Source organism: Ylistrum balloti, unplaced genomic scaffold (genome assembly GCF_031769215.1).
Source record: "Ylistrum balloti isolate Yb309-2 unplaced genomic scaffold, AGI_CSIRO_Ybal_v1 Utg369934, whole genome shotgun sequence".
In the NCBI taxonomy this organism is placed as follows: domain Eukaryota; kingdom Metazoa; phylum Mollusca; class Bivalvia; order Pectinida; family Pectinidae; genus Ylistrum; species Ylistrum balloti.
In genome coordinates this window covers 436,382-463,790 of record NW_026782045.1, presented here as the reverse complement: position 1 = coordinate 463,790, position 27,409 = coordinate 436,382, and the positions used below count along the sequence as shown (strand labels likewise).

Sequence of the window (27,409 nt, the reverse complement as noted above, 5' to 3'; positions counted from 1 at the left end):
CTGTTGCCCGAGAAATATTCAATTTGTTGGGAGGTATTCAAGTTAGAAATCTGTGAGATAAAAAAGTTCTTGATTTCTGACATCAGCACTGCACGACTCCATTCTGATTGATAAAGTCTTCCTTTACACATTACTGGGTTATTGAGTGTACAAAAACTTCACTTCGTGGTTTTTTTTCCACGTTAAGCCAATATCCTGCTCCAATAAACGATTTTAATTCACGAAAGTAAACAAATATTAAGGATGTTTTGAAATCAAATGAACACTGTTATATTAACTACAAGATAGATCAATTTACCGGTATTATCAGGATAACTTTGATTTTGAATTTGATGCCTTGAAAATATTTCCATTCCATATGAATGTGGTGGCAGAACAAACTAATTCATTTTTGTTCTTCCTGTTAACACTTTGACACCATTTAATATATAGATAGATAATTGTTTTGCAGTTTCAGTCTTTAAGTGAAAAAATTCTCCTCTTTCATGTGATAACAATGCTACCATAGTGTTCGAAAATCCTGATTATTAAAAAAAAAAAAAAAAAAAATGTGAATTTTCCATTTCTCGATTTCCGTATGCCCGATTCCCCATTCTAAGGTGTATTAGTATTGATCCGACATTCAAGGATTTGTCCCCAATAGTAAAGGCTGACGGAAAAATAACATCACGAACTTTGGTTTGATATCTGCCTATAATGTTTACGGGGACTACATAATGATTATATTGATAATTTTCATGAGAACTTTATTATGATGTTTAATTCGACGTGTTCGATGCCCTTTAACATGTACGATTGTTATTGTCCCGGCGGTTCCTGTTTGAACATATATGAGTGGAGCTCGACTTATTAATGGCCGGTATCTCCGATAAAGAAATAAACACCTTTCATCCTTTAAAACCTATGGTCTTAATATTCTTCTTCCTTTTAAGAGTTTCTTTCGGGTATTTTGAGTGATGTTTTTTATACTGTATAGATTGTAAATTTCTAGTGTTTCTCTTTCAGTATTTTTGATTTCAGAATTGCAGAAACATTGAAAATAAAGTTAAAATAAAAAAATACATATTCGGGTTTATGCTTCCATGAAATAAATCATTTTTACTTTAAACATTTGATAAAAAACATTAAACTATCGTCTCGATGTTGTTGATTTACAATGTTGTTTTTCATTTTGTTGTCATTTCTCTCGTACTTTTGCTAATCACTTGTCTCTTTGAATTTCCGAGATTAGGCCCTTAGCATCATTGACGAAGTCTAAATGTAGAGAACAGCTGTATTATCTAGTCGAATGCATTGTTTGGCTCTACTTCATCCACTTTACAGTTTTTAACGAATGGTGCTATTCACTTGTGGGTCTTTGGTGCTGTTTTATTAATGTGTTTGGCTATACCTTGTGTCCACCGTATTATCGTCTCTCACACAGCATTCAGAGGTAACAATAGAATGCATGCTGTCAAACTTTAGTTCGCACCTGATTTCAAGTATCTGGCATTTACGGTCAAATTAATCACTTTAGCATCACTTGATACCAAGGCTCTGTATCGAGTTGATGGAATTAGGTTCATGTTTCTCGTAAATCTTATTAAGTATTGTTGTATGCATTATAAATTTCTTGCTTTTTGCTATTTTTTATGTCTTTTTCTGAACTAGATTATCTCACAAATGCCCAAACTGAGGACCGTGTTGGTTTGATACGTGAAAATAATGTTTTCCTCAAGCAGTTTAGAGTTATGACGAACAAACTGGAAAAATGTTGAAAACTCAATACCTCAAGGATACTATGTTTCTTTAATTTGTCCTATTTTGTTGTTTCAAAATTTCAAAATATCTTAATTCTTATTGACTGAACTATACCATGATCACAGATACCAGATTTATTTGCACTTGGAGAGGTTACTCGTGACCTGAAAACATTCATGGAATGGGGTCACAGTATGGCGGGGCAACATATGGTGACGAGCCAACATGACGGGTGCCACATGTGATAAAGGGATACATTGTAACGGTAGCCACGTTTTGTGACAGGAAACTTCATGACGGACACCATATATCAGGAATTTGTCGGCGATTTTATGACGAGACAACATATGATGGAAAATATAACGGGTACCACTTGTTGTAACGAGTGACGTCACAACGAATGAAATATGAAACAACTTGACGAATGCCACTTTTGCTGACGGAAATGCTAAAAATCTTGAATTTTGTTACGGCGGGAAACGTTACTGAACAGGGGTCACAATAACATTGGAAATAACTCTTGAACATGTTTTTTTTCCCTAACTGGAACTGATTTGATATATTTTTATATCTTCCTCGTCATTGTCCTCTTCTATATCTCCGAAGCCTAAAACACACTACCCACAGGTTACCCAAAGAAGGCTGTCAGTGGGCAATATAAAAAAAAGTCGAATTTGTAGCATAGGGCTGTGCATGCAGCAAAGTAAAAACATTTATTTAAGCTGACATTGAAACATTTACATATTAACTGGTAAACATGTATGTCTACCGTCATTACAGGCCAAGTTTAATATGGGTCAATATGTTATGTGGTGTCCGTGTAGCGCCACCACCGTTCAATCACGATACAGTCACCAAAAGGTTATATGTAAACTAGAATAGTTGAATCGCTTGATCGAACCTTTAAATGCTTGGTTATATTTCAATGATACATGGAAATAATGTTCTTCATATTGTCATTGTTTGAACAGTTACTAAGTACACGCACTATAAGCATTGTCAGAAAGGCAGGATCTGTACAGGTACTGATACTATAACAGGTCACGTGATTGGTATGACTTGCATCAGAATCAGCATCTTTTTGGACAAAATAAACACGCATTTCAATACACATTTAGGGTTAGATACAGTATAGACAGATAATGAAATGTGCTACATCATACAGCTGTTTCGTCCTTCTAGGATTCGTCAGTGATGCTACATCATACGGCTGTTTCGTCCTTCTAGGATTCGACAGTGTATAGGGGACGAAATTCTGGAATACAAAAATATGAGTGAACTGGTCGAATAAATATACCAGATGGGAAGGTGAGTGCAAAAGAAGACTTAGGGCGCGTGCATATTCTGATCCGTGATATTATTCAGATGGCAAAGAGGAATAATATCTATATAAATCTCTATATTTTATCTCCAAAAATGATCGCATCACACCTAACTCTCGCGAAAAGTACAATTTTATTATATTGTATAGAATTTTTGTTGTTATAAAGACACTGTTTTAGTAATAGTCGCGATGTTTGGATGTCGCTTGAAAAATAGAACCGGCGAATCTGATTTAGAGATTTTACTTGAAAGACAGGTATAACATGATCAAAGGGGATTTAATCGTAAAATTTACCCAATAAAATTTGATATTCACTAATAATATTATATCATCAGGTTTATTAAGATTTTGGAACTTTATTGCTGATACAAGAAAGATAAAGAAAACATGCATTGTCCCGTGACATCGATATTAGTCTACATACTCATCGTAGTTGAAGATGCTTTGTGATGTCAACCAATGTGTTTAGTACTGAACGATCTATATAGCACTTTTAGTATGTTCTAATGATGCATCCTGTGACGATATGTAATATAAAGGCAGTTAAGCAACTGTATCTGACAGTAGATTTCAAATAGACGGATCTTAAGTTCTTAAGATCTTAATATAATAGATGAAGTGATGTTAAATACAACAGATCTGATCATTACGAAAGGCAATATTTCATATTTTCATATCTGGGCGCGGAAAATGAAATGAACTACTTTGAAAAATATGAAACGGTATTTTTTCACGAAATAATACAGAAGGGTTTGTCATAACAGATACAAATTGTTGAAAGCACTTTATATTGAACTGAGAACTCCCAAATGATTTCAAAAGAAAGAGAAAATAAAAATAGTAATGTCATTTTAAAGTGAAAACAAATCAAGATGTTACATTTGTTTGGGATCAGAAGAGGATGGACTAAAAAAAAATAATAATTTGAATTCCATCATGAGATCGTAACATGGAATTGTCTATAAACTATTTGTTTTCGTTCTATATATAATTGTATCTGTATAATTGATGATTCATAGATTGAAGACAAATCGTTTTTTATATCTAATTTCCAAACAACCATAACACAATACGGTATGTTGTAATCTGCCTCGTAGGCAACTGTTGTGAATGTGGATGTACTATCAGCCTTCAATATGACATGGGGGTTTATATGAAGCCTCCAGGGTTTGTCCTGTTGTAAAAACCAAAATTAGGCACCATGTCTGGCATTATCTTTCATGTTTATCCCCATTGAACAATCGGCCTAGTCACCTGTAGATACTGTTGTCATATGCTACAACTATTGAGGAGCCAAAAAAATTGAGCTGGTCAAAAGTTTGCTTGTTAGCTACTTTCAGATCGGTGACGACAATAGCTGCATAAATTACTGTAAAACAAGTATTTTCGTGGAGGATTTTTTTTAGTAGACTTTGTTGTTATTCTTATTCCACGAAGTTATATGTTCACGAAGTGTTAAGTTAGTATACGTAAATTCAGTGAGGTATACCTATCAATGACAATAGATATGTTTTGGACAAACCACTATCGGTCAAAACACCAATTATCTGGCCGCCCAACTTCTCTGGTCGCCCTATTAATAAACCACCCTTTATTTGGCCGCCCCACTTCTCTGGTCGCCCTATTAATAAACCACCCTTTATTTGGCCGCCCCACTTCTCTGGTCGCCCTATTAATAAACCACCAATTATTTGGCCGCCCCACTTCTCTGGTCGCCCTATTAATAAACCACCAATTATTTGGCCGCCCCACTTCTCTGGTCGCCCTATTAATAAACCACCAATTATTTGGCCGCCCCACTTCTCTGGTCGCCCTATTAATAAACCAACATTTATTTGGCCGCCCCACTTCTCTGGTCGCCCTATTAATAAACCACCAATTATTTGGCCGCCCCACTTCTCTGGTCGCCCTATTAATAAACCACCAATTATTTGGCCGCCCCACTTCTCTGGTCGCCCTATTAATAAACCACCCTTTATTTGGCCGCCCCACTTCTCTGGTCGCCCTATTAATAAACCACCAATTATTTGGCCGCCCCACTTCTCTGGTCGCCCTATTAATAAACCACCAATTATTTGGCCGCCCCACTTCTCTGGTCGCCCTATTAATAAACCACCAATTATTTGGCCGCCCCACTTCTCTGGTCGCCCTATTAATAAACCAACATTTATTTGGCCGCCCCACTTCTCTGGTCGCCCTATTAATAAACCACCATTTATTTGGCCGCCCCACTTCTCTGGTCGCCCTATTAATAAACCACTATTTATCAGGTCGTAACACAATTGAATTGCGACTTATCTCATTAGCCACTCAGTTGCACTGCCTATTAAAATCCCACTTACTTTACAATTGTACCACCAGTTATCTGGTTGTCCCACAATTGTACCACCAGTTATCTGGTTGTCCCACAATTGTACCACCATTTATCTGGTTGTCCCACAATTGTACCACCACTTATCTGGTTGTCCCACAATTGAACCACTAGTTATCTGGTTGTCCCACAATTGTACCATCACTTATCTGGTTGTCCCACAATTGAACCACCACTTATCTGGTTGTCCCACAATTGTACCATCACTTATCTGGTTGTCCCACAATTGTACCATCACTTATCTGGTTGTCCCACAATTGTACCATCACTGTTCTAGTTGTCCCACAATTGAACCACCAGTTATCTGGTTGTCCCACAATTGTACCACCAGTTATCTGGGTGTCCCACAATTGAACCACCAGTTATCTGGGTGTCCCACAATTGAACCACCAATTATCTGGTTGTCCCACAATTGAACCACCATTGATCTGATCCTGGTGCAACAGAATCGCCATTTATGGGGTTACGTAATAGAACCATAATGAAAGTTGTTTAATATTCTCTGAAATCACATCTAATTTGTTTAATATACTATACCACCATTTGTCTGTATATCCTTCAAATTGTCAAAACATTAACAATCTTTTCCAACCTAATGTCAATCCAAATAAGACTAGCATATTATTTTTGACAAAATCCTATTTGTTAAAATGTATGTCAAATGAAACATTTGAATAAAATCTAAATAAAAAGTAGCGCTGATCAACTTTGTAATTGACCTTAATGTAATTTAATAAATCTTAGCCTAAGAGTCTTGTTGATTCAGTTTAAATCTTCCCCATCTAGACTAGTTCTAGAGATCCACTAACATTGTGTTGATCTTACATTTAAATTTCCCATACTGGTAAATTTTACACATAGAGGAAAGAAGACTCCGCTGACTATTCTCGATTACATTACTTTTACATTTCTTTACAATAATTTTACGACAATTTTCAAAAATTCGATGATACAAATATGACTGTCTGATTAAGTCCTGCGGAATAAATGTTCACTTTTTATCTCGAGCCCACATCCTGTTTCATTACACCCTTCTTAAATCTGAGTTGTTTAGAAAGTCATTAAACCCGAGTTTCAACAGTACATTGTATATATATACGGAGCATGAGATGACAATATCCTGGTTTTATAGCAAGTTCTATACAAGAAATAACCATTAAAAGATTCAATTGAAAGAATCACTATTTAAAATTACATATCCGTTGAAAAGGCGAGCCGTGTGTGACTGGCAAATCTAAAGCCTATCTTAAGGATATTCCGCACGTATTTTCTATTTTTTTTTTTTTTTTAGATTTACATATAAACTGAATTCTCATTTATAACAGTGAGACTAGAAAGGATTTGAATTTAAACAAATGCATTTTGTTTAAATAATACTTGATCAGTCTTCCTATAATATTCTCTGTATTAACGTAACTTGAAATCTTAAAATATTGATGATACATACATTTATTTGGTTAGTGGTCTTAATCTTGAAGTCTTTGAGTTTGATGTACCAATTTCGATTTTTCTCATTCGCTTCTTAATGTTAACAACACAGACTGCTTGAAATACTGACAAGCCCTTCAAGAACGAATTACCTTTATAAATGAGCTCATTATTCGTCTCTTCTGTGTCTAGTTTGTATCAAAACGTTTTATTAAATGTCTTTTTGTACAATCCAATGAGTGTGGACTTTAATTATAATTAACTGATATTTATCTCCACATTGTTATAAAGTTATAAAATAAGTACAAATAATTGTTATTTATTAAACTATAAACGACATCGATTGTTTCTTCATCATCATCACATTGTGATTTTATACAGCAAGAGGGAACAGGACATCCGCCTTTGTCAGTTTCTCTCTCGCTGAATCCAATGAAGTTTGTAGCTAGATAAACATCCTTTATAAGTCGATGAACTTTAAACAGGATCTTTTTTATGCACGTAATGAAGACTCTAATTCGTGTTCTTTCCCAGCACCAGATGCCGTACAATTAAAGCATAGATGAAACTAAAAGTGTCCTATTAACATAGGTATATAGGTATGAAATCACGCCCAATTGCCTTTTCTCTAAAGGAAACCTAACCTTTCTGAAGATATTTGAGGCAGCACCTAATACCCGAGGAAAGCAACAAAGATAGAAAGGTAACCCCTTCTAACTGGGTACATCCTGCACGTTTACGTTAGAACATTAGAGTAATTTTCTTCCGCAATATAGAAACATGATGCCTATCGCTTACGATCAGGCAATAACAATTTGTAAAAGTTTAGCTTTTTTTTGCATTTCTCACCCTTTTCACTGACATGTACAGAATTTTTATTAGATGTATCAACTATTTTGCAATTATGACCTAAACAAATCGTCAAAGCATTCATAAAAAAATCAGAGTTTATTTAGTCAACTAAATAGTTAAACGAGTATATTTGAGACATGGTCTTTGTCAAAAAGCAAGAAATGCACTCAAGTTAAACTATTTATATCTTTAAAACGTATTAATTTATCTTTACACATATATAATATGATCTTCTTCAGTGCAGGTGTGTTCACACGGCATCCGCCATGAAATAAGAGGACTTGAATGGAGATATTATGATATTATCAACAAATACCGAGAGACTATCAAAACTGTACTTTTATATGAAAACTTAACATGCTCTACTTCAGCTAAACTATTATAATAGTATTAATGTCCAGTTCTTACATTATTGTTACAAAAAATGTAACATCACTTCAATTATTTCCATTGTGACGTCATAATAATGCATTTTCACTCTGACTCCATCACAGAAAATGGTATGCATTGAGAATATCGCCAATTATTATTTTGTATCTCTGTAGTAAAGTTATAATTAAGTTCACATTGATTATATTGAGAAAAGTCTGTTCTGTTATCCGACACGAAGCTAGACGTGTTTGTGCTGATCATAATAAGTATGTCTGTGTTGTTATCCGACACGAAGCTAGACGTTTTTGTGCTGATCATAAGTATGTCTGTGTTGTTATCCGAAAAGAAGCTGGATGTGTTTGTGCTGATCATAAGTATGTCTGTGTTGTTATCCAGCATGAAGATGGACGTGTTCGCTGATCATTAGAATGTCTGTTTTGTTATCCGACACAAAGCTAGACGTGTTTGTGCTGATCATAAGTATGTCTGTGTTGTTATCCGACAAGAAGCTAGACGTGTTTGTGCTGATCATTAGTATGTCTGTGTTGTTATCCAGCATGAAGATGGACGTGTTCGCTGATCATTAGAATGTCTGTTTTGTTATCCGACACAAAGCTAGACGTGTTTGTGCTGATCATAAGTATGTCTGTGTTGTTATCCGACAAGAAGTTGAACGTGTTTGCTGATCATTAGAATGTCTGTTTTGTTATCCGACACAAAGCTAGACGTGTTTGTGCTGATCATAAGTATGTCTGTTTTGTTATCCGACAAGAACCTGGACGTGTTTGCTGATCATAAGTATGTCTGTTCTGTTATCCGACAAGAAGCTGGACGTGTTTGTGCTGATCATAAGTATGTCTGTTTTGTTATCCGACAAGAAGCTAGACGTGTTTGTGCTGATCATTAGTATGTCTGTTCTGTTATCCGACAAGAAGCTGGACGTGTTTGCTGATCATTAGTATGTCTGTGTTGTTATCCGACAAGAAGTTGAACGTGTTTGCTGATCATTAGAATGTCTGTTCTGTTATCCGACAAGAAGCTGGACGTGTTTGTGCTGATCATTAGTATGTCTGTTCTGCTATCCGACAAGAAGTTGAACGTGTTTGCTGATCATTAGAATGTCTGTTTTGTTATCCGACACAAAGCTAGACGTGTTTGTGCTGATCATAAGTATGTCTATTTTGTTATCCGACAAGAAGCTGGACGTGTTTGCTGATCATTAGAATGTCTGTTTTGTTATCCGACACAAAGCTAGACGTGTTTGTGCTGATCATAAGTATGTCTGTTTTGTTATCCGACAAGAACCTGGACGTGTTTGCTGATCATTAGTATGTCTGTTTTGTTATCCGACAAGAAGCTGGACGTGTTTGCTGATCATTAGTATGTCTGTGTTGTTATCCGACAAGAAGTTGAACGTGTTTGCTGATCATTAGAATGTCTGTTCTGTTATCCGACAAGAAGCTGGACGTGTTTGTGCTGATCATTAGTATGTCTGTTCTGTTATCCGACAAGAAGTTGAACGTGTTTGCTGATCATTAGAATGTCTGTTTTGTTATCCGACACAAAGCTAGACGTGTTTGTGCTGATCATAAGTATGTCTATTTTGTTATCCGACAAGAAGCTGGACGTGTTTGCTGATCATTAGAATGTCTGTTTTGTTATCCGACACAAAGCTAGACGTGTTTGTGCTGATCATTAGTATGTCTGTTCTGTTATCCGACAAGAAGCTGGACGTGTTTGCTGATCATAAGTATGTCTGTTCTGTTATCCGACACAAAGCTGGACGTGTTTGCTGATCATAAGTATGTCTGTTCTGTTATCCGACAAGAAGCTGGACGTGTTTGTGCTGATCATTAGTATGTCTGTTCTGTTATCCGACAAGAAGCTGGACGTGTTTGCTGATCATTAGTATGTCTGTTCTGTTATCCGACAAGAAGCTGGACGTGTTTGCTGATCATTAGTATGTCTGTTCTGTTATCCGACAAGAAGCCGGACGTGTTTGCTGATCATTAGTATGTTTATTGGTTCTCTCATTGTTTACTTTTTAACGGGATTATCGTCGATGATGAAAAAGAGGCTCTTTCTTCTGAATCACGTTGCCTGATTCTTCATATAATTTAGCATTTTCTGTGTTTATCTTAATTTTCACTTTTTGTATTTTTTGTTTTGTTTGTTGTTTGTTTTCTTTTTTAGTTTTTTGTTGTTGTTATTTTTTTGTCCTAGTTTCGTAGAATTTGAATGAGGATTTTGTTGACATGTCGGTATTGTTTTAATCTATAAATAAACTTGACGTCATTTCCCCTTCTCTACCTATATTACTAACTGTACCCGCGCCGTTAAACAGTTACCCACCTCCCCAGTTGTCATCAAGTTCATTTGCTCGGCAATGTTGTCTTCCAACCTATCTCAAAATTCATTGTAGTCTCTACATATCATGACATTTTAAGATTTAAGAAACACGTACATGCCAGGTATTTTCTGACACCTTCTCCTATTTAACACGACTTTGTATTATATAATAAGCAGTCTGGCGTAGAACTTACGATACGCCTCACGTTACACCGGATAATTTATTTCGGAAGCTTTTCAGGAGAATACAGGCACGTATTCATCACCTGTTTAAACATTTTAGTTTTCTTTTGTGTTGCTGTCTTTACAAAATTTTACAACAAAATTTTTCTTCAGTAACGTCGACTTTGAGAGCTTTCACAATTCCTCTCATTACAAGAGCTTTCTTCCAAGAAAGACGAACAGTAATTCAAACACCGATATTGCAGCTTTTTCGTTTAAGAAAAATACCTTCAAATCAAAAAAAAGATCTTGGTGAAAATACCTTTTGGCAAGTCTGTCTGTAAGAACTTCCAACTAACTATTGGCATACCTGTGGTTGTCTGGTTTTTGTTTCCGTACGCGGCTAAATTTATCGAAGAGCTTATCAAACATGTCATAAACAAATTCCAAAGGCATTGCAGTCCTTCCATTTCCCTTTCAGATATATTGATACGTCTTGTCTGAATGTAATGTTATTGACCAGGTCAATCGTATATAATCACCAGGACTGGAAATCAAGGCCAGGACAGACTCTTCTATATCTGCCTCGATCTTAACAACATGGACAGTTTTCCATCAAGCTGTATGATAACCTCGATGATAACAGTTTCCTGTTTGTGAAATTTCCATTTCTGGATAGCAACAACCCTACATCCCCAACCTATGGTGTTTACATGTTGCTGTCTTTTCGAATTCTTAGGGTATGTATGTTCCCACTATTATGCTTTTCGTGTAAGGTGTCGACAACTGGCAGACAAACTCCCACCAGAACAAGAATAGTTTCCATGGAAATCTTTCTTTTGTTAATATTTTGACCTAGATTTACTGACTCTGAGTTTAAATTACGAATTTCATTCACGCACAGAAATATGATGAACATATAGTCCCTTAGAATCAGTGAAAACAAAAACGAAACAGCTGTAGTATCCAGTTTTATTAATTGCTTGGCCCTACGGTATCTACATTTTAGCTCTCTCTGTACTGTTTCTCGTCTGTACAACTTAATAGTTACAAAGATTTCGCATTCCGTGCTATTTTCCATAATGCAAACGATAAAGCATTGGTATCAGTATGTGTCCTGTGTACATCGAGTTTTTTTACTTATTGGCAAGTAAAAAGTTTGTAAAAAAACCTAGCATTTCCTTTATGGGGATTATGACTTGGGTAATGATTCTGTTACAAGCGGAATCAGTTGGAATGTGAATATATCGTTTCAGTGGAAAGTTAAGTAAGTGTGACGGACGCTTTCATGGCTCAATCACACTGGAATGCCATGGTCTGGACACAGTATCCCGACATCCTACCGTTTTACATAATACTGTCTTCGGAGACACTTTTATAGTGTCATCACACTGAAATGACAAAGCATGGACACGGTAACCTGACACTATTATAGTGACAGCATATTGATGTTTACCAGCCCTTTTACATTCAAATCAACGTGATTTTGGAATGTCACGACATGGAGTCAATGTTTCCCCATTTGAGCGGACTCTTAATTGAAAGCCGGATTATATAAGAAAGGAAACTGGTCATTCAAAAAAAAAAAAAAAAATTAATCAATAAATCAAGAAAACAACATAAAAACAAGACGGGACTTGTCATGGCGAGTCGAACAAATACAAAATGACCTTAGAAACGAACCGTCAGGGTTGCCACTGGCAGTTGGTTGCAATACCACGCGAATGTATATATATATCAACTTATGTAAATATACATAGGGAAAAACGCACGAGAACCTTACGGTTTTCCAGAAAGCTATTAGATAATGCTGATAAGATGTGGTAGGGTATAGACTCGTAACACAGATATCATTCTCAGTCAAGATACCGAGATGAACCTGGTATTTTAGTACAGCACTCCGTGTTCACTGACACAAACCGTCTTTTGTACTTATTTATTTACAGATGTGTTTAATTCAAGACTTAATTTTATATCTGGCACAATTTGTTTTGGTTTCATTTCGAAGTACTAAGAACATCATTGTGGAATGTTGTTAAAGTTATTCGATTGGTACACATACTTTTAAAATCCAATATTTCTCTATTTAGTTGTAACGTGTAAAGTTCCCCGAAGTGGCGCTCTTAAAAGTAATTGGTTAAGAAAAATTAACAACAACTATGTAAGCTTCGGTTAAGCTGGTAATTCTTTTACAACTGTAAAATGTATTTAAAACAACAGTTTTGGTATATATGGCATAAGAAATATTGGTCGGTGCACAAAGGTTACGAAATAGATGTCTGGTGTTCTATTGATACGCACAGAGGAAAGGTATATATGTGACTTTTCCCATTAGGTATTGGTAACCCCTTGGCTACGGTTGCTATGCATTGACAACCCCTTGGTTACGGTTGTTATGTATTGGTGACCCCTTGGTTACGGTTGTTATGTATTGGAATCCCCTTGGTTACGGTTGCTATGTTTTGGTAACCCCTTGGTTACGGTTGTTATGTATTGGTAACCCCTTGGTTACGGTTGTTATGCATTGGCAACCCCTTGGTTACGGTTGTTATGTATTGGTAACCCCTTGGTTACGGTTGTTATGTATTGGTAACCCATTGGTTACGGATGTTATGTATTGGTAACCCCTTGGTTACGTTTGTTATGCATTGGCAACCCCTTGGTTACGGTTGTTATGTATTGGTAACCCCTTGGTTATGGTTGTTATGTATTGGTAGGTTACGGTTGTTATGTATTGGTAACCCCTTGGTTACGGTTGTTATGTATTGGTAACCCCTTGGTTACGGTTGTTATGTATTGGTAACCCTTGGTTACGCTTGCTATATATTGGTAACCCCTTGGTTACGGTTGTTATGTATTGGTAGGTTACGGTTGTTATGTGTTGGTAACGCTTTGGTTACGGTTGATATGTATTGGTAACCCATTGGTTACGTTTGCTATATTGGTTATCCCATGGTAACATTAGCCATTTTGTTTTCCTTATCGACTTTGAATTTTGGTTCCTGGGCGATGATTGAGCGGTATATACTATTTTACTGCACTCTCTTACATCTATCTATTCCCTAACTCTTGTGATAAGATATTTGTGCAGCCAGCAAACATTTCAGACCACCTGGCGGCCCTGCACTAAACCACCCACCCCTGGATAAGGCGGATAAGGCACTTTATCATTTCCGCGTGATGTTGACACAACCAACACAGACTGCGAAACTGCAATCTGTTGGAAGTCATTACTAAATCGCTACCTGCAATATAGAAGGCCATCGTTTACATATTTCCTTTTTTTCAGCAGTGCGAAAGTTTTGGTTATGTTTAAGCACGGCGATGATGAAAACACTTTTTTTATTTGATAATTTGCCACTGAGAGGAGATGGCGCTTCAAACAGAACTTTTCTTGCACAAGGCTGGTAAAGAAAGGGGCAAACAAATCCCAAATAACACACAGTAAATTCTACTGCAAAATAAATCTTAAAATGTCCAGGATGAGTGTAACAAATATATCTTTGAACGATAGACACGTATACAATGTATATTATAACATCATAAATGACATATGTAGTATATAGATATGGAATCTGAAGTGAGTTTTATATTACATAACGAGTCTAAGAGACAAGGCAACCATTTTATTGCACAATATTCAATTCATATCATTGTCCATCTTAACCAATCACAATTGATGTCTTGTTGGCTCAGCCAATCAAAAACGTTCTTGGGTATATTACACTAATGACATGAGCAAGGTCACTGGGTAATAGGCTTATTACATATTAAACAATGGTTATCCGAAGATATCAAAACAAAATACTAATCCCATATCTCAATATTTTTTTTTTTTTTTAAATATGCGGTATAAGACAGTTTTGAAAAGAATGTCAAATACACGTGAACATTCAGAACAGTAACATGGGAAGTCAAAGTGTATATTGAATTTAATTATGTGCTAAAGAAACGATACCTCTACAGGCTGATGACCCGTATTAAATATATGTCATGCTTACAATACGTTTTAACACCAAGAAATTTCTATGAACACTTTATCTTTAACAGACGGAGAGCCTCAAGGGGAATTACGGGAGGGAAAAAAAATACCCCAGTTTGTCCAATGAATTATTAGCATGACTAGTGAACACTTAGTGAGAAAACAAGCGAGTGCAAATAGTACACCACGTGAATGATCACTTCCTTATTGAGCCGAACAGATGTAATTTACAATTACATACTCAGCTGGTGGATTTAAGTTTCTGTGGTTTGCCGTGCGTAACCCTGCTAACTACGTTTTTATGCAAGTAAATAGTAACATGATTCAGGTAGTAGTTATGGTTTAGATTTACACATCCAGTATTGAAAATATTGAAATTTTATTGAAATACATGGTTAATGTTCCGTTCCCTCTTAATATTTTAGACTTCTAACACGATTAACGAGTTCTTGAAAGACCAAACAGATTTGTGTGTATTATGGTCAAGGATTTAAGACATGTCAAAAGGCACACCCTCGAATCAAAATGACTTGCAGACATTTTTCCCCAGTTTGCGGCATTGCTGTTGGTGTGTCTTTTTCAACTTTTGACGTTTTCGTTTCTTTAGAAGCTAAAAACTTATTTTTTTTTATAAAGTTGATAAAAACAATTGAGTATTAGATGACTAGTCAGTGTATATTATACCTTGAGTTAAGAACTACCAATGAAATTGAGTTTACCTTAAAATGGTTAAATAACTCTGGATGTATCAAAGATTGTTGTTATCAGTAATCACTTCGTGTATGGAGTTGTCGGGTTCCATCATGGCCGGCCCAAACGGCTCAAATCTTGATTAAAGTGAAGTAGTCGATAATGGAAATATTCAAATATAGATAAAATTAAATTAGGAATATTTTTCGTCATTTCACGGCTTTAAGTATGTTAACATAGGTCGGACTGATATCTGTGAGTGTTAATTCGGATTTGAAAGGTTTTGGAATTTCAGTGACGACAATTAGTTTCTTAGCTAACCACTTTTTAAATCTAATGAAACTTGTAGATAAAAGGGCGTCACGTCTAAATATGGTTCATGGTTTATCTGCTAGATTTTAATTGTTGGTATCTCTCACGACAATTACTTTTGTTGTTGGTATCTCTCACGACAATTACTTTTTGCTGTTGTTGTGTTTTTCTAATTAACGTTTAAGAAATGAAATTCGGCGAGAATTGTGCCATCTTATGAACCATAATGATTTTTATAAAGATGTGTTTTGATAATGAATTATGATAATAAGAATAGAGAACTTTGTTGATGTCTTAAATGTTCTTACTTGTTATAATTACGTGTATTTTTTTCTTTATTTACAGGTTCCGACATTTGTAGACAACGGTGTAAACATTTTGCTGTTGTTGTGTTTTTCTAATTAACGTTAGAGAGAAAGAGAGAGAGGGTGAGAGGGGGAGAGGAGAGAGGAGAGAGAGGGAGAGAGAGAGGGGGAGAGAGAGAGACGGAGGAAGAGAGGTGTTTTGATAGAGAGAGAGAGAAGGATAATAAGAATAGAGAACTTTGTTGATGTCTTAAATGTTCTTAGAAGGTTATAATTACGTGAGAGGGAGAAAGAATTTAGAGGTTCCGAGAGAGAGTAGACAACGAGAGAGAGGAGAGAGGGTAAACATCAGGGAGTCGAGAGAGTGATTAGAGAGGGGAAGAGGGAGAGGGAGAGAGAGGAGGGAGAGAGGGAGAGAGAGAAGGAGAGAGGGGGAGGGGGAGAGAGAGAGAGAGAGAGAGAGAGAGAGAGAGAGAGAGAGAGAGAGAGAGAGAGAGGGAGAGGGGAGAGAGAGAGAGAGAGAGAGAGAGAGAGGGGGGAGAGAAGAGTGGGGGAGAGAGAGGGAGAAAGAAAGAGAGAGGGGGAGAGAGGGATAAAGAAAAAGAGAGGGGAGGGGAGAGAGGATAGAGAGGGGAAGAGGGAGAGTGGGAGAGAGACGGAGGGAGAGAGGAAGAGGAAAGAGAGAGAAGGAGGGAGAAGGAAAGAAAGGGGGAGATAGAGGGTGAGAGGAGGAGAGAGAGAGAGAGAGAGAGAGAGAGAGGGAGAAAAGAGAGAGAGAGAGGGAGAGAGAGGAGGAAGAGAGAAGAAGAGAGAGGGAGAGAGGAGAGAGAGAGGAGAGAGAGAGAGAGAGAGAGAGAGAGAGAGAGAGAGAGAGAGAGAGAGAGAGAGAGAGAGAGAGAGAGAGAGAGGGAGAGAGAGAGAGAGAGGGAGAAAGAGAGAGAGGGAGGGAGAGAAAGACGTGGAGAGAGAGGGGGGAGAGAGAGGGATAATTGGGGGGAGAGGAGAGAGAGAGAGAGAGATGGGAGAGAGGAGAGAGGGGAGAGAGAGAGAGAGGTGAGAGAGAGAAGGAGAGAGGGAGGGGAGGGAGAGAGAGGTGGAGAGAAGGGGAAAGAGAGAGAGGAGAGAGATGGGGAGAGAGAGGTGGACTGAGAGGGAGGGGAAGGAAAGGGGGGGAAGTGGGGGGGGGAGTGGAGAGAGGGGGAGAAAGAGGGGTAGAGAGAGGGGGGAGATGGAAGGAGTGGGTGGGGAGATAGGGGAATGAGAGAGAGAAAAGAGATACAGGGAAAGAGAGAGAAAAAGGTGAAGAGAGGAAAGAGTGGGGTTTATACAAAGCAGAGTGACACACTGAGGGAAACAGACACATATATAAATACATTAAAAATATTGCATATTGTAATGGAGGAATATTCCTTATCCCCTTTTCAAATAAGGACACTCCGACATGGCAATGATAGATTGTTTAGTTATGAATACATTGCCTTGTCTGGGGTTCATGTCATCACAGTTTAAATTCGGTCATGAACAGTGATCATTTTACACTTTTTATAAAAAAAAATTCAAATCAAGTGATAATGTACCTACTTGACTCCTAGATGGAGGTCACATATTTGCAAACTCACTGTATTCCTGACATACCGATTGGATGATATGACTTTGTTGAAATTTACGCTAACCTTCAACCTTTCCATATGTTGTTGTCTTAATGCCCTTTATAACCTCGACGACCTCTAGTAAATCATTGAAATGTTCAGCCCATTGATATTGATGATGTTGTATTTATATTAATATAACAATAGATAAATTCTCCATGTCGTTTATATCAGGTATACAGGTGTTTTTATCAATATCGATCGCAGAATCAATATCATAGATCTATAAATAGATTACTATCAACAAACGCACGATATCAGTGTATGTTTTTTTCATGAATTCGAATATAATATAGTATATCGTATAGATTGTTTAGGAAGGCTGCATAACTAAAAAATGCACCTCCAAAATCCAAGGGTTCCGGTTCTGCTTTTGTAAGGTTGGCTATCATACATAGGTTGGTACGCTGAAAATGAAAGAGTTATTTATCAGCGATCTAGCTCGAGACACAAACGTGTCGATCCTACATTTGGCCTGCTGCAGGATTTCCTGTCATATTTCATCACATTTTACGAACTATCTCGAAATCAGAGGTGTACCGAACAGGTCAGGTCGAATTAAAGGGAAAGTCTCGGGTACGATGACATTTTTGTTGTCAAGAATTCGTTGCAGGTTCAAAAATTATAAGATGCTGAAAGGTAAACTCCTGTGTTTTTGATCAGATTGTGGAAATGTTACTATAATATATTCTATCATTAAAATCAAAGGTTTTTTTTCTTAATTTTAGTCTTATTTAGAGCGACCTATTTCTTTTCAAAAGCATTAAACCTTCACAGGAGGGACAGGAGGAGTTTAAGTTACAGGTACAACGAAAATACAACACAGAAACTAGGTGAATACACATTTATACACTGCAGCTTCAGGAACAAACTCAATGTTACCTTCGTTGTAGATTTAAATAACAGTTCTCGCTTTGAACTTCATCTTGTGAACAATGTACTTTTCACAGTAGCTGGGCTATTTCACCCTGTTATGTGATACATTCCTCAAGCCGTGATATTTTGTTATTTAGAAATTCCACATTTAAATGGACGCATGGTACATACGACTGTAATTATGTACGGATAGATACGTTAAGATGGCTTCTGTGTAACTGACCTCTGATTGACTTTCAGACGTGCTACGGTGATTGTGGCAAGAAACTCATCCCTAAGGAGAAAACAGCAATGTCAAAAGTACTACAACGGATGCACGAGGTAAGACAACAATATGTATGTACTTATGTTTAAAGTAAACAATAAATAAACAGCAACATTGAACAATAACATGACATCAATTAGTAAACTCACAGAAAACATATTTGATTTAAACCTTACTGTACAATTTGTGATTTAACGTGATGTCGCAGGTATATATGTTTCATAAGTTTCAATAGTAGAAAAACACGAAAATTAGATAAATGAAAATAAATAAAAAAAAAAAAAAATAAAGAAAACAGTATTTTTCATGATATCGGTTCGAACCTTTTTGTTTAAAGTTTGGATAAAACCGAGAAAAAGCATTGAAAAAACAACCTTCAAAGCCATCGAATATTGCACATTGATGTGTAGAAAATGTTTAAAATGGTGCTATCATTACCGAGGTGTTTACGTGGAGAAAATTAAGTCACATCAGAGTCGAGATGAGACATTTTATCCTAACAAGCCTGTCAACTCACATTTATTTTTCTTATTCAAATCAATTCAGTTTTATGTCGATGTCTGTAGGTAAACATGGGGACGCTTACCTTTTCGGAACGCCTGGTCTTACGTCTTTGGTACCTTGCTAGGGATATATGTGTAAAGTTTTGCTTTGTGTCTTGATCTCGTTTTTTCTCGAATTATCTTGGAATTGGTTTTATCTAAATATTTTTAGTTTAAGGGAACGACGCTTATCCTTCCGAAACGCATTGTCTTATTATCTTTGTAGGTTTAAAGATTTTGTATTCAAATTAAGATTTTATTAACCTGTTATCATGTTGTTTTTGTTACCAACATCAAATGATCTGTTGAATATATGAAAAATATATAAAAACACACAAGTGAATAACACCTCTCAACAAAAAATAAGAATTAGATATAGTAGAGTCAAAAAGTATAAAAAATTAAAAAAAAAAGGATTTGATATCATTCTACTGTAACTGTACTGCACGAAAAACAAAGCTCAACAATATCAACACAACACAAATGCTATACAACATCGGATTTAAGCAAACAATATCGACAAGACTAGGGGAGTTATCTCCCTTCGCTAAACTAACTCGGTCATAAGAGTGTCCCCAGAAGGTGGGTAAAACTCGAAAAAAGTCCCCTTAACTACGATCGAAAGAGACAAAGGTGCCGATGAAGAAAGGTTATCGTGCAACCATAGATCACGTGATATTATCGACAACGTTTCTTGTATCAATTAAAGCTAAACTGATCTAACACAACAATTATTAGAGGTGACGTAACTCCAAGACTCAGAATCAGTCAAAATTTGTCAATATGAAGACCACAAAGGCATAATATGGATCAAAAAACGATAATTTCCTCGAATCTTAAACATCGTTGTCTCGAAATCTTTTAACTCGAAGACCCTGTATAATTCAAAGGGCTTTTTTTCCTTTTTTTTTTTTTTTACACTAAATCGGTCTTGCCGACCTCGAAATACGATGTTCGACTGTAGATTCGAAGAAATCATCGCTTTTTGATTCAAATTCTGTCTTAAAAAAGTTTTGTGATTTCCATCATGACGAATTTTGAACAAACATCTGACATTTGAAGTTAGGAAGCCTGTTAGATACTCCTATATTAACCGTAAAAGCTACAGACATTGATGACACGTGGTTCGTGAACCTGTCTAGCTGCATAATATATCATATTAAGTATGATATAGTAAATGTTATGGCAAATGTTTAGTGGTATAATGTTTAAAAGTAATAATGTTTTCTCCGATCAACAAATGCACCACTTAAAATTTTATTGACAACTTATGTTCTTAAAATGACGTTTCCTTTTCTTTATAGGCACATAACAACTTCCAGCGCAACATTATAGAAAATCTCATATACTATTTTATGGGAACTAAACAAGAAAAATGGGATTTGGTGAGTAGAAACAGTCAAAGAAAGACGAAAAAGTACACAGTTGTAAAATTTTACTAAATTTGATTTCCCTTGTTCATATTTTGCCCTAGTTGTATTACCATGAGATCACATTATGAATATGATGACATGATGGTATTTTCTGGTGTTTTTTCATAAACGCCTCTTAACTTTGATAAATTTGATAACGTAAATTTAGACCTACAATGTATCTAACATTTCAGAATATGCACACGTTTTAAAACATTCTCCAAATATATTGCGAACTTTTTTTTTTTTTTTTTTTTACATATAATGGAGTTTGCGAACCTTTCAATTTTGATTAAGCTTAATATGGCTGGTGTCCTCGATGTCATAGGAGAAGTTCTTACTCTTCTGGAAAAGCCGGTCTTATTCTCCTCGTACTTTTCCGAAAATCTCCGTGAAAATATATTCATTTGTTCATATTTACTGTAGGTAAACCGATACTGATTAAAAATCTATGCCGTTTTCTGTTTTCACGGATTTAAAAGCTTTCGAAACAGTTCATGCTACTTTACTAATATTATCAGTGACCTATCGTGTTAAATCTCTGTTTGTAATACGGGCAATTATTTGAAAACTATTTATTCTACTTAACACAGGAACTGTTAGAAACGAAATATGAATACGCCAGAAATGAACTAAAACGCTGGGAAGAATACCTTAAGGAGGCAAGTATTACGACTCATTTTTATAAATAATAAATCAAACGATATTGATCGCGAATTTGTTGCTGGTTATCGGCAGATTTTATAGCTGTGTTTGTTACGCATTCTTCTTGTGTCTCGTGTAGTTTATTTGTCCCGAGTTACTCCTTTTAACTTTTAAAAAAATTATAATCCTGTTTGAGTTCTCGTTCCTTATAATCGCAAAAAGTTAGTAAATATGGTTGCTATAAAAGGCAGTGTAGTGCATTCTGGTATTTTGTGGTAAAGATATTTGTATACTATACAAGGCAATGTAGTGCATTATGGGAGATTTTGTGGTAAAGATAATTGTGTGCTATAAAAGGCAACATAATGCATTCTGGGAAATATTGTGGTAACGATAGATGTGTGCTATAAATAGATATGTAAATTAATGTGACATTGTTTAAGGTAATGACGTGGTTGTTTGGAGGATCTATTTTATGTATGTTTGAATACTTTAGGAAACAGGCGGGGTCGTGATAACTCAGTCGATACAGAATCGCACAAACTCAGAAAGATTTGAGATGTGTAGGCTAAGCTCTATTCAGGGGAGGTTTGTGCTTCCCAGCAAGATCTGAGACGTGTAGGTTCAGCTCTTTTCGGGGGAGGTTTGTGTTTCCTAGAAGATCTGAGATGTGTAGGCTAAGCTCTATTCAGGGGAGGTTTGTGCTTCCCAGCTAGATCTGAGATGTGTAGGTTCAGCTCTTTTCGGGGGAGGTTTGTGTTTCCTAGAAGATCTGAGATGTGTAGGTTCAGCTCTTTTCGGGGGAGGTTTGTGTTTCCCAGCAAGATCTGAGATGTGTAGGTTCAGCTCTTTTCGGGGGAGGTTTGTGTTTCCCAGCAAGATCTGAGATGTGTAGGTTCAGCTCTTTTCGGGGGAGGTTTGTGTTTCACAGAAGATCTGAGACGTGTAGGTTCAGCTTTTTTCGGGGGAGGTTTGTGTTTCACAGAAGATCTGAGATGTGTAGGTTCAGCTTTTTTCGGGGGAGGTTTGTGTTTCCCAGAAGATCTGAGATGTGTAGGTTCAGCTTTTTTCGGGGGAGGTTTGTGTTTCCCAGAAGATCTGAGACGTGTAGGTTCAGCTCTTTTAGGGGAAGTTTTTTTATTTCCAGCAAGATCTGAGATGTGTAGGTTCAGCTCTTTTCGGGGGAGGTTTGTGTTTCCCAGCAAGATCTGAGATGTGTAGGTTCAGCTCTTTTCGGGGGAGGTTTGTGTTTCCCAGAAGATCTGAGATGTGTAGGTTCAGCTCTTTTCGGGGGAGGTTTGTGTTTCACAGAAGATCTGAGACGTGTACGTTCAGCTCTTTTCGGGGGAGGTTTGTGTTTCCCAGAAGATCTGAGATGTGTAGGTTCCGCTCTTTTCGGGGGAGGTTTGTGTTTCCTAGAAGATCTGAGATGTGTAGGTTCAGCTTTTTTCGGGGGAGGTTTGTGTTTCCCAGAAGATCTGAGACGTGTAGGTTCAGCTCTTTTCGGGGGAGGTTTGTGTTTCCCAGAAGATCTGAGATGTGTAGGTTCAGCTCTTTTCGGGGGAGGTTTGTGTTTCCCAGAAGATCTGAGATGTGTAGGTTCAGCTCTTTTCTTGGGAGGTTTGTGTTTCCCAGAAGATCTGAGATGTGTAGGTTCAGCTCTTTTCGGGTGAGGTTTGTGTTTCCCAGCAAGATCTGAGATGTGTAGGTTCAGCTCTTTCCGGGGGAGGTTTGTGTTTCCCAGCAAGATCTGAGATGTGTAGGTTCAGCTCTTTTCGGGGGAGGTTTGTGTTTCCCAGCAAGATCTGAGATGTGTAGGTTCAGCTCTTTTCGGGGGAGGTTTGTGTTTCACAGAAGATCTGAGACGTGTAGGTTCAGCTTTTTTCGGGGGAGGTTTGTGTTTCCCAGAAGATCTGAGATGTGTAGGTTCAGCTCTTTTCGGGGGAGGTTTGTGATTCCCAGCAAGATCTGAGATGTGTAGGTTCAGCTCTTTTCGGGGGAGGTTTGTGTTTCCCAGCAAGATCTGAGATGTGTAGGTTCAGCTCTTTTCGGGGGAGGTTTGTGTTTCCCAGAAGATCTGAGATGTGTAGGTTCAGCTCTTTTCGGGGGAGGTTTGTGTTTCACAGAAGATCTGAAACGTGTAGGTTCAGCTCTTTTCGGGGGAGGTTTGTGTTTCACAGAAGATCTGAGACGTGTACGTTCAGCTTTTTTTCGGGGGAGGTTTGTGTTTCCCAGAAGATCTGAGATGTGTAGGTTCAGCTCTTTTCGGGGGAGGTTTGTGTTTCCCAGAAGATCTGAGATGTGTAGGTTCAGCTCTTTCCGGGGGAGGTTTGTGCTTCCCAGCAAGATCTGAGATGTGTAGGTTCAGCTCTTTTCGGGGGAGGTTTGTGTTTCCCAGAAGATCAGAGATGTGTAGGTTCAGCTCTTTTCTTGGGAGGTTTGTGTTTCCCAGAAGATCTGAGATGTGTAGGTTCAGCTCTTTTCTTGGGAGGTTTGTGTTTCCCAGAAGATCTGAGATGTGTAGGTTCAGCTCTTTTCGGGGGAGGTTTGTGTTTCCCAGTAAGATCTGAATTTTAGTTCGAGCTGTTATTGGGAATGGATTTTCTTTCCCAGGAAGATCCGAGATAACGACCAGTCCTTTGTCAGACAATCCTGGTTGTTCCCGGAGCAATACACTATTAAGAAGACAAACAGTTAAGATGTGTATTTAATCTATTGACAGGCTCACGAATCCGGTCACGATTTTATCGTGGGGAACGAGTTCACAATGGCGGATGTGTACCTCTATCCTCACGTAGCATTCTGTGTTCGATTTGGACTTGATATTTCTCTGTATCCAGAAATGGAGAAGTATTACAAGAGACTCGGTCAGTGGCCTAGCATTGATAAAACATGGCCGCCATCATGGAGGACAACAAAAGACAACTATGGATATCTTAAGCACATCTGATCATCCGCCATTGCCATGACGTCAGTGAAAGAACAGAGTCACACCCGGATGTTGACAAATAAGGAATCAATATGATTGATAAAAGCTATGAAAATAGTTTCAAAATTATTAAAATCAAATGTCGATCAGGGAATGATGGTGCGCACGTGTTAGATGTCACGTGATTATCAGGGTACTGTTTAGAAAGGGCCTTATATTTTTTGTTCTGTATAACATAATATATGTGTAAGTGCCATATAGATTCATATTAAACGATAAATTAATTTTGACATATTTTAGACGTTGCCAGCTCAGAATCATCACTGTTATAAAGATATTTTGCTATCATATCCAAAGAGTTCGTCACACTCTCGACTTATCAAATCACACATTGAAGTAATATTGGTCACTCTCTTTTTAAAGTTTAATGAATATTTTGAAACTCCTGTATCACTAGAATATATTAGTTTAACTAACTGGCTAGGTGCCAGAAGAACATGTTGACTGTACTTGATTGTTAACAATAAGAATATTAGGATTTTGATATAAAGTTTTTTTGGATGAGAAGAAGTCAACATGTTCCAGATAAACTGATAGTTCCTGTCTTTTCTGTAACAATATTGAAAAGGAGATTTTTTTGATAAACTGATGGTTCTTAGCTCAGGACAATTGGACCAATAGAACTGCAATATATCTACATAGATCATAAGTACATGTGACCTGGTATATTTACATAGATCATAAGTGCATATGACCTGGTATATTTACATAGATCATAAGTACATGTGACCTGGTATATTTACATATATCGGAAGTACATGTGACCTGGTATATTTACATAGATCATAAGTACATGTGACCTGGTATATTAATATAGATCATAAGTACATATGACCTGGTATATTAACATAGATCATAAGTACATATGACCTGGTATATTTACATAGATCATAAGTACATGTGACCTGGTATATTTACATAGATCATAAGTGCATATGACCTGGTATATTTACATAGATCATAAGTACATGTGACCTGGTATATTTACATAGATCATAAGTACATGTGACCTGGTATATTTACATATATCGGAAGTACATGTGACCTGGTATATTTACATATATAATTAGTACATGTGATCTAGTTTACATAAAACATCAGCTGCATACCGAGTATATACAAGCAAAATATTTATTGATTATTATCTGTTTATCATTTTACATTTTATCAGTAAAGTTCATAATGCCACTTGTACCTGTATAACTAGTATTATTTTAGAAGTGTATTGTCCATCATTATTTCAATTTAAGCTAGAATAAGATATCTTTTGTTTTGAAAACAATCACGTCTCTTTTTAAACAGATCACATTTCTTTTATTCGGTGTTAATAACGATATCTTGTTTATTTTTCACAAAACTCACCAATCCAATATTTATATAGGTTATGGCTGTAACTTATGTATTACTGGATTTTCACAAAGTGAAATTTATATTGAGATCAAAGGCATGTCACTAAACATGATTTCTTAATTAATATAGAGAGAGACAGAGAGGGAGATATATATAGAGAGAGGGGGTAGGGTTAGGTCTGGTAAAAACCGTATTTAAGGGGACATTTTTCTGATTTTTACCCACGTTCTAGGGTCACTCTTATGACTGCCGGGACATGTCCCCACTATTATGATCACTTATATTGCATTGAAATTGCACGAAATTCCAGGAAAAACCCTTTCATTAAGTGTCCCCACAAACTTTGTACTATTTCAATAGTGTCCGCAAAATCATATTTTCGTCTTCTCACCTGCTCAAAACTATGCCAGGACATTATATCACATTTCTGTAAGGAAATTGGTTTGAAGCCCTCGTATCCACGGAGATAAATATGTGTTCACAAAGTTTGTCTTACAAATATATTATATGATGCACCAGATTTTGATCTGATCAGTGTATTCGATTCTCGATTATGTGTACACAACACTTGTAGTTTTATAAAGGTACATAAGTTCATTATCACAGCAACAAACAGCTGTACAAACAGGGACTTGTGATAGTATGATACATGGAAAAGTTCTATTGCCAAAAATATCGATTATTGTTGAATTATATACATATTTTGCCATAAAAAATTTCACTTTGTTAGTCTTACGACTACCGTTAATAAGGCGGTAGTCTTAATCTTTATACACTACGAGTATCGATTCTAAAGGGTAACAAACCAACCTTCAGTATGATACATAAAAATCTGCATCAGGTAAAAATGAAATATTGATATTTTCATATTCTGTCTTTATGTTGCTGACTTGAAGTTTAGTTAACTTACAACAGATCCTAAAGTATTTCTGCCTATCTCCACTTAGTCTGAATTTTTATCTTTAAGCCTCATTTCTTCATATAAATATATCGTCCGGAGACAACAGGTCAATTGATAAAAAAATAACACATCGAGCTCTCCAAAATAATAATAAAAAAACATTTATGATTTTATTCCTTACAGATTACACGCTATTGCTAAGGGAGACAACTCCTTTGAGAATTTTCCCTGATATATACCTATACCATCCATGTATTATCGTTATTTAAATTGTATATATATATACGGTGTTTTGTTTTGTTTATACTCAAGGGAATTATATACCTCACTAGAAAGTAGGTTTGTATTTATTATAGTGTTGTCAAGGTAACGTTTACCACGTCTATTTCACTACTAGTATCCGTCTTCTTCTTTACTGGAGTCTACAATAGCTCACTCAAGAAAGGAACGATTTTCAACATTAGTTTTAGATCAATCCAAGTTTTATGGTTCGTGTCCTTTTCGGGACAGGTTGTGTCCAGCAGGAAGATGGGATCAAGTCCTGTGCAAAAATTGTGTCTATAGTTATTTTACCTCTTTTGTTCTTGATAACATGCGGCGGACCTCCTGCATGATGTTCAGTCATGTAACCACCATAAGTCGTACCGTAAGATTTTCGTTCACACTGTCTTTACGGCTTATATGATCACAGCGTTTATGTTACAAAAACAGGAGTAAATTTGAGTATATCTAGAACTGTCTCAAGGGGCAATAATTCTTGAGTTATCTTCACATATAGCTGAAAGTGATGACATACAGTATTCAACTATCGTTAAGAATTTATCAAATATTCAATTTCCTACCAAGTGGCTACACTTGGACCCCATTTCAAACTTTTCAACTTTTTTTTTCAT

At 36.7% G+C, this 27,409-nt stretch overlaps 1 pseudogene; it reads left to right on the top strand.

The window, feature by feature from the left end:
* The window catches only part of LOC132547079 (glutathione S-transferase A-like), a 32,084-nt pseudogene extending 7,674 nt beyond the window's left edge, over positions 1 to 24,410 (top strand).
* Positions 24,411 to 27,409: the final 2,999 nt, after the last annotated feature.